The following is an 8,724-nucleotide window of genomic DNA, read 5'->3' as shown; positions in this document are numbered from 1 at the left end:
CCGCCGTAGATCCCCAGCTGCTCGGGCTAGAACCCGTCCCGGATAAGATGTGAGGATGGACGTTCCCGCACCTTCTGAAGACACGAGAAATCTCAGACTGTCTGACAGACACGGGAAACTGGTGTCCACAGAGTGGAGACTGAGAGTATTTGAGGAGGGGACATAGAAGGCGTTCAGTAAAGATGTTGGATCTGACATGTCTATTAGAAATACAAGGAACAGGCGTCAGGTGGCGGTGGTTAAGGGCGCTGGAACTCCACATGGCTGACAGTGGTTCAAGTCCCAAGCCTGGCAGCTTGCTTTCTCACTTTCTCTCTCTCTAGTAAAATTGAAAAATAATAACAAATAATAATATAATAAATAATATAATTCTAAAAAGAAAGGAAAGAAAGAAAGAGAGAGAGAAAAGAAAGGGGCCAGCAGTTAGAGTATTGGCTATGTCGCGGGATTCAGACTGCGGTTCACATCCTGGACCCGGTGGCTTAAAACTCACATCAGGCACGTGTGCGTGCGTGCCCAAGATCCCGGGAGGAGAATGGAGGAGAAGGGATTGCGGCGTGACCATCCCCGCTGGGGGGTGATTTCTCGCTTTCTGTCTCTCTGTATCTCTCTGTCTGTCTGGCAAGCGCACGCGCCCTACAGCGAAAACCTCTCAAAAAAAAGAAAAAAAAAAAAACTTACTTCTTTTGGGAACCAGAAGATGGCATAATGGTTCCATCACTGGACTCCCACATAGTTGACCACAGTTCCAGTCCTGGACCTGGTAGCTTCACACTCACGCTGGGTGAGTGCAAGGGCATGCCTAAAATCCCGAGAAGAGAATGGAGGAGAAGGGAGTGGAGTGGCCATTGAAATGTGGTGATATCTCACTTTCTGTCTCTGTCTCTCCGGCAAGCACACATGCCCTATAGCAAAAAATCTCTTAAAAAAAAAAAAAAGACTGACTCCTTCCTTTCAAAAAAAATTTTCTATCTGTCTTTCTCTGTCTCTCCAGCGAGGATATGCATCTCATAGCAAAAGAATTCTCTAGAAAAAATTAAGTTTATTTACTTCTTCCATTAGAGAGACAGAGAAACAGCTCCCCCAACAGGGCCTGCATGCAGCCATCCACCCCGACTTCAGCCGGTCCCAGGTCATGGGTCAGCCATACCTGGTGCACTCGGGGGAGTCTCCAGGCATGGACCCGGGACTCTGCCCTGCGGGTCAGCCTCACAGAGCGTGGCGTTACTGTGAGTCACCACCCGGCCCCTCCACAGCCGCGTCCTCCACTCAGCGATATGCATGTGAGATTCCTCCGTAGTCTTTCAGGCCTTGGTATCTTGTTTATTTTCATCACTAAATAGTTTCTCATATATATGGTATTTAATTAGGTTCTTGGTAAGAAGTAAGAAGTGTAGAATACTAGCTTGTGGGGATAAAACCCATTTGCAAGGGCAAACGTGGGTCACAGGTAGCCTTGGAGCTGAGGAACAGCTGTGATTTGGGGGGAAATTTGCGAGTCCACGGCTTTTGCATCAACCTTACGCTGCTCTGTAACCTCGTATCTCTCTTCTGCTTGTCAAAGATCTTACCTTCCTGGTGTTTGGGCTTCCACACTCCTTGAAGCAAGCATCAGTGAGGTGTTTGGGGATTTTTACATTGCTCATATCAACTGCATACACGTGACGAGGACAGAGTTCTGTGGTGTTCTACACAGTGGCGCCCGGCGAGGCCCGGAGGTCCATCTGGAACAGGAGAGCCCCCTCTGCTCCTCACGGCCCTCTCCTGAGGAGCCTTGCCATCCTACCAGCTGGAAAGAACTGCTTAAAGGAACTCCAGCAGAGAGGCATTGTGACCTTTTTTAAAAATATAGTTTATTGGGAACCAGCAGTTAGCGTAATGGCTATGTCGCTGGACTCCCACGTAGTCGACCGCAGTTCGTGTCCTGGACCCGGTGGCTTAAACTCACACCAGGCGCGTGTGCGTGCGTGCCCAAGATCCCGAGAGGAGAATGGAGGAGAAGGGATTGCGGCGTGACCATCCCCCCTGGGGGGTGATTTCTCACTTTCTGTCTCTCTGTCTCTCTGTCTGGCGAGCGCACGCGCCCTATAGCGAAAATCTCTTCAAAAAAATATATATATAGTTTATTCAGTCTTCAATGTATATCATTTAATTTTTAATAATGACAGTTTAGGAACTGGCCCCCATCGTTCCTGGAAACCTAACAAAAGGCTCTTAGCCACTGCGAGTTTCTCTGGGGCCACTGTCTCCAGCCCACTGCTGACTTCCGCTGCCACCGAATAGACCCCGTTCAGAAGCGACGTCCATCTAAGATCACACAGTGGGACTGGAGCATCCTGGAAGCCGATGAGACGTGATTCTGGCAGGAACATTCCGGACAGGGAAGGCAAATCTGGATCCAACATATGTACCTACCCTTGTGGGGACAAATTCCAGGAGAATTTAAAGGAATCAACCTGCCAGCAGGCGATTCATTCATCTTCCCTGGGACTCTGGCAAACTGGAGGCTTGTCTTATCCTTCCTGCGGTCTCTGATCTTGCCCTCCTGGCTCCTTTGAACAAGAACTCACCGCGCAAACAGGGGAGCAGCTGGGTAAAGGGCCGACTGCCATCTCCTGGACAGACTTCCTCCCCTGCTTGATTGTCAAGAGCCCCTACCCAGAGGAAGCCCTCTAGCGGGCACTTAGGGAATCGCGAGTGTCTTCATACCCTCCCATTCCAAGGGGTCCACGCAAATACTGCTTCAAACTTGTCATCAGTCTACGATCCTGTCCTTCCCAACTGCTGGGACTACCCAGGCACCCCTTTTGTCACTGTCACTGAGTCAGTGCAAATCTTTACTCAACCAGCTCTTCCACTTGAAGTGGACGACCAGACAAGCCGCCTGAAGTTCTGCCCACAGGGAAGGTTTCCCTTCGCCCGTGTTTCTCAGGGCTAGAGCTGAGCACAGCTGACCTGAAGCTGTCCTCTTCCATGCAGAAATCCACTGTAACACGAGTTCTGAACAAGATTTCATTTATCCTCAAACTTTTTACTTTTTTTTTTTTTTTTTTGCTATAGGGCGCGTGCGCTCGCCAGACAGACAGAGAGATACAGAGAGGCAGAAAGTGAGAAATCACCCCCCAGGGGGGATGGCCATGCCGCAATCCCTTCTCCATTCTCCTCTCGGGATCTTGGGCACGCACATGTGTCCGGAGCAAGTTTTAAGCCACCGGGTCCGGGATGCAAACCGCAGTCGACTACATGGGAGTCCAGTGACATAGCCATTACGCTAACTGCTGGTCCCATCAAACTTTTTACTTCTGCCAGAGGGTGGGCGTGTTTGCCTGAGAGAGATAGAAAGAGGAAAAGTGGGCCGGCAGGTGGCATAGTGGTTAAGGACGCTGGACTCCCACACGGCTGACTGGTTCGAGTCCTCGACCTGGCAGCTTGCTTTCTCACCTCCCTCTTTCTCACCTCCTCCCTCCCTCTGTCCATCTCTGGTCAAATTAAAATAAAGTTAAATAATTCTTTAAAAAAAAAAAAGAGGGGAAAGTGAAAAAGCTCCCTCCCCCCCATGGATCATGGTCATGTCACAATCTCTTCTCCTCTGTTTCTCTCCTCTTTGGGGGGATTTTGGCCATGCACACACAAGCACCTGGCATGTTTCTCGCTTTCTGTCTCTCTGTCTCTCCAGCAAATGCACGTGCTCTATTGTAAAAATCTTGCTTTAAAAAAGAAATCACAAAGAAACATGATTCCATTGAAGGTTTCTAACTCAAAGGGATTCGTCTTCCCATCAGTTCAAGAGCTCGGCTTATAAACTAGCTTAAGGACCAGCTTTGTGGCTTGGTGGTTAAAGGAGCACCCCATATAGCCTAAGCACCCAGTTCAAATCCCAGTCCTATTGGCTCAAAAAATGCACTGGGTGCCCCAAATCTTGAGGGGATATAGAAATGGAGGAGAAGGGGCTATGGCGTGACCACACCCCACATGTAGGCATGTCCATTGTGTCACCTTACACAGTTCTCACTGTGCCCTGGTCGAGGGCGGCGAGGTAGGTACCTAGAGGGGCAGGGTTGTGGATTGAGAAAGGACAGGTGAAAAAGCAGGGGTCAGCAGACCGGCTTGGAAGCCTGGAGCTGCTCTGTGCTCATTCTTATATAGGGAGGCAAAGCCGATGCTTCAGTTGTGCAGCACCTGCGGTTCTAAACACCTCCCGGCCTGCTGTGGCGGAGCTCAGGGTTCTCTCTGTAGTGCCCAGCAGTAGACTGTGTCTCTGCTCAGAGCTTCCGTGTGCCCTGCAGGGTAAGCACAGAGACTGTGTCCACCTAAGGCGCTCTCTGCATCACTGGAAAATTACCCTAGAGCAAACTTCTTGCTCCACGGGTGCCAACACTGTTGCTCCCAGATTAGCTGTAGACGAACCAGAACTTCCAATTAAATTTTGGGGCCAGCAGGTGGCGTGGTGGTTAAGGTGCTGGACACTCCCACATGGCCGACCACGGTTCGAGTCCCAGACCTGGTGGCTTGCTTTCTCACTTTCCCTCTCTCTCTCTGTGTCTCTCTCTGGTCAAATTAAAACATAAATGAGTGGATAAATAAAAAAGAACTTCCAATGAAATTTTAAACAAGCAGGAGTGGTAACAAGATGGCAACGGAGACGGGGGAGCTTCATAAGCTGAAGCTTGTTGAACTAAAGCAAGAATAGGGACCAGCAGTTAGCGTAATGGCTATGTTGCTGGACTCCCATGTAGTCGACCGCCGTTTGAGTCCCGGACCTGGTGGCTTAGACTCACGCCGGGCACGTGTGCGTGCGTGTCCAAGATCCCGAGAGGAGAACGGAGAAGGGATTGCTGCACGGCCACCCCCGCCCGGGGGGCGATTTCTTGCTTTCTGTCTTTCTGTCTCTCTCCGTCTTCCTGGTGAGCGCGCGCGCCCTATAGCAAAAAACTCTCCAAAAAAAGCTAACGCAAGAATGTCTAGCTCGTGGTTTAGAGACCAAAGGAATAAAACAAGATCTCAACAGACTTTGGGCTTACCTAGAAGAGCATCCTGAAGAGGAGGCACATGAAGAAGATGTACTGGGAGATGAAACAGAGGAAGAAGAAGCAAAGCCGACAGAATTGCCTGTCAAACAGGAGGAGCCCCCTGAAAAAAGTGTTGATGTGGCAGCAGAGAAGAAAGTGGTAAAAATTCCTTCTGAAATGCACAGACAGAGAATGCAGAAGAGGGCTGAACGACTCAGTGCACCTGTGAGCTCGGGGAGTAAGAAAGCTGCTCGTGCAGCTAGATTTGGGATTTCCTCAGTTCCAGCAAAAGGCCTGTCATCTGACATCCAGCCTGTGGTTAACCTGGATACGCTAAAGGGAAGAGCTCAGAGATTTGGTTAATCTATTCCATGAAATCCTGTAAGAAAACTTTCCAAACCTGGAGAGGCACTCAAAGATTCAGTCCCAAGAAATACAGAGGACCCCAAATAGAATCAACCCAAGAAGATCTTCTCCAAGACACATTATAGCCAGATTGACCAAAACCACAGACAAAGACAAGATACTAAGACTGGCAAGAGAAAAAAGGCAAGTTACCTACAAAGGGTATCCCATCAGACTAACGGCAGACCTCTCATCAGAAACAATGCGAGCGAGGAGAGAATGGGAAAATATATTCAAAGTATTAAGGGAAAAGCAATTTCAACCGAGAATTCTGTACCCAGCAAGTTTATCGTTCATTTGGGAAGAAAAGACACGAACTTTCCCAGATAAACAAAACCTGAAAGAATTTACCAGCACCAGACCAGATCTCCAAGAAGTTCTTAAGGGAGTGCTATGTCAGTAAAATTAAATGCAGACACACAGAAATAAGAGTTCAAAAACTAAGAAAATGGGCAACTTAATTGTAGGGACTAAGTCTGGAGTTGAGTATTATATCTCAGAGTTCAAGCTGGAAGATCGATCCTCAACAGATACAGAAGAAAGACTAAGTACATGAGACTGAACTGATGAAACAGCATTCTGTGACTTGACTAAGATATTGCTGCTTTTCTTCCAAGCTTTGTTGTCCGATTTTAAGGATTTTTGTTCTGTCTTGAGCTGACAATTCATGTACCTACTACTTGAACAGAATACTAACCTGTTTCTAGGCTTTTAGTTTCAAGGAAGTATCCTTACCAGTTCAAAACTGCTTTTTTTGAAACCACCAGCTGAACTTGCTATTGAATGTAGTTGGATTACTTATGATATTGTGTGATCAACAAAATGTTGGGGAAAAGGAATTGAAGACAACTGTAGACAGCAGAGATAGTGTAATAAGAGAGTGGAATAGGGCAGAGGGCTAGACATGGGGTAAAAAACATATATGAAAGTAGAAATGGAATATTATGGATGATAACATGCATTATTATGGTGTGGTCAACAAAATGTTGGGGGAAAAGGGATTGAAGACAACTGTAGACAGCAGAAATAGTGTAACAAGAGAGTGGAATAGGGCAGAGGGTCAGACATGGGGTAAAAAACATATATACATGAAAGTAGTAATGAAATTTTATGGATGATAACATGCATGATTAAGCCACTATGCAGTTTACTCTAGAGGGGAAACCACATTTAGTATATTGTGATGATGCTCAGGGAATGAATGTAAATTAAAAAAAAATTGAGAGGAAAAAATACCAAAACCGTTACCAAAATTTAAAGAAAAAACTGTGTATTTGATGACCACAGTAAGCTATATAGCCCCAGCTAGGTACTATTTTATAGTATGTTCATTCTACTCACTGAGGTTTATGCCTAAAGTCAGACATGGGTTCTTGTGTATGTATGTATCAGCTGCGCTTGCTATTGGAAATATTTAGACTAATTAAGTTCATTAGCAAATCAATTAAATGGGGGGGAAAGGCATAGAAAGCAACCATGGATACCAGAGACAATGTGGGAGGAGGGTGGGACATGGCTGAAGGTTAGGGATAGGGAATCAAGGATGGGGAAAAAAAAAGCAAAATATGTAAGACATAAGAAATAGAAAATTATTTGTTGATAACATGTATGTTGATGTGCTTGATTGAGTCAATAGACAGTGTATTTTGGATGGAAAATTCATTTTGGATACTGTAATGATATATAGTAAATTAATGTAAAAAAAGAAAATAAATTAATAAAAAAAAAAACTAAGGAGGGAGACCAGCAGTTAGCATAACGATGTATAGTGAATTAATGTAAAAAAAGAAAATTAATTAATTAATAATTTTTTAAAAACTAAGGAGGGGGACCAGCAGTTAGCATAATATAAAAAAAGAAAATTAATAAATTAATTAATAATAAAAAAAAAACTAAGGAGGGGGACCAGCAGTTAGCATAATGGCTATGTCACTGGACTCCCACGTAGTCAACTGCGGTTCAAGTCTCGGCCTCGGTGGCTTAAACTCATGCTGGGCGCGTGTGCGTGTGTGTGCCCAAGATCCCGAGAGGAGAATGGGGAGAATGGGAGAGAAAGGATTGTAGCATGGCCATCCCCCCTGAGGGGGGTGATTTCTCACTTTCTGTCTGTCTGTCTTTCTGGCGAGCACACACGCCCTATAGCAAAAACCTCTCAAAGAAAAATAAAAAACTAAGGAGGAACCAGCAGATGGTGTAATGGCTACATTGCTGGACTCCCATGTAACTAACCACAGTTCGAGTCCCAGACCCGGTAGTTTAAACTCACTTCGGGTGTGTGTTCATTCGTGCCCAAGATCCCGGGAAGAGAATGGAGAAGTGACTGTGGCATGACCATCCCCCTAGGGGGTGATTTCTGGCTCTCTGTCTCTCTCTGTCTTTCTGGCTAGCGAATGCGCCCTATAGCAAAAACCTCTCCAAAAATAAATAAATAAATAAAGATTACAATCTGAATTAAAAAAAAAAAAACATTGAACAAAAACAACTAAGGAGGGACCAGCAGTTGGCGCAATGGCTATGTCGCTGAACTTCCATGTAGTCGACCGTGGTTTGAGTACCGGACCCAGTGGCTTAAACTCATGCCGGGTACATGTGCATGCGTGCCCAAGATCGCAAGAAGAGAATAGAGGAAAATGGATTGAAGCATGGCCATCCTCCCGGGAGGATGATTTCTCGTTTTCTGGCTCTGTTTCTCTCTGTCTTTCTGGTGAGTGCACACACCCTATAGCAAAAAAAAAAAAGCTAAGGAAAAAAAAAGATACACTGGCAGGTAGACAGCCAAGCAGACAGGGAGGCAAGGTAGAGTGTAGTAAAACAAACAGGGCAAAACGTCAGGATTTATTGAATCTGTGCTGGGTATCTAGATGTTCATTGTCTTTTTTCTGTGTGCTGGGAAATTTTCAAAATAAAAAGTTAGGAATTTCCATATCATCCTGATGTTTGGACAGTGGTGGAAGACATCCCAGGCTGCAGCCCGCTCATGTTATTTCTTGTTATTCTGAGAAATCCAAAGTTTCTCATTTACGGTATTTCAAAAGGAACATTAAGAAACATATTCCACCTTGGGCCAGCAGGTGGCGTGGGGTTTCAGGCACTGGACTCCACATGGTGGACTGGTTCAAATCCAGGTCCTAGAGGCTTGTTTTCTCATTTTCCCTCTCTCTCTCTCTGTCTCTCTGTTTCTCTGTCTCTCTGGTGAGCACACGTGCCCTATGGAAAATTAAAAAATAATAATAATAAATAATATTAAATAATTATTTTAAACAAAAAGAAACATATTCAAACTCTGTTGACTTCATTCAAGTTTGACTTT

Source organism: Tupaia chinensis, unplaced genomic scaffold, assembly GCF_000334495.1.
Source record: "Tupaia chinensis unplaced genomic scaffold, TupChi_1.0 Scaffold000176_1, whole genome shotgun sequence".
Taxonomy (NCBI): domain Eukaryota; kingdom Metazoa; phylum Chordata; class Mammalia; order Scandentia; family Tupaiidae; genus Tupaia; species Tupaia belangeri.
This window is presented reverse-complemented; position numbering follows the sequence as displayed.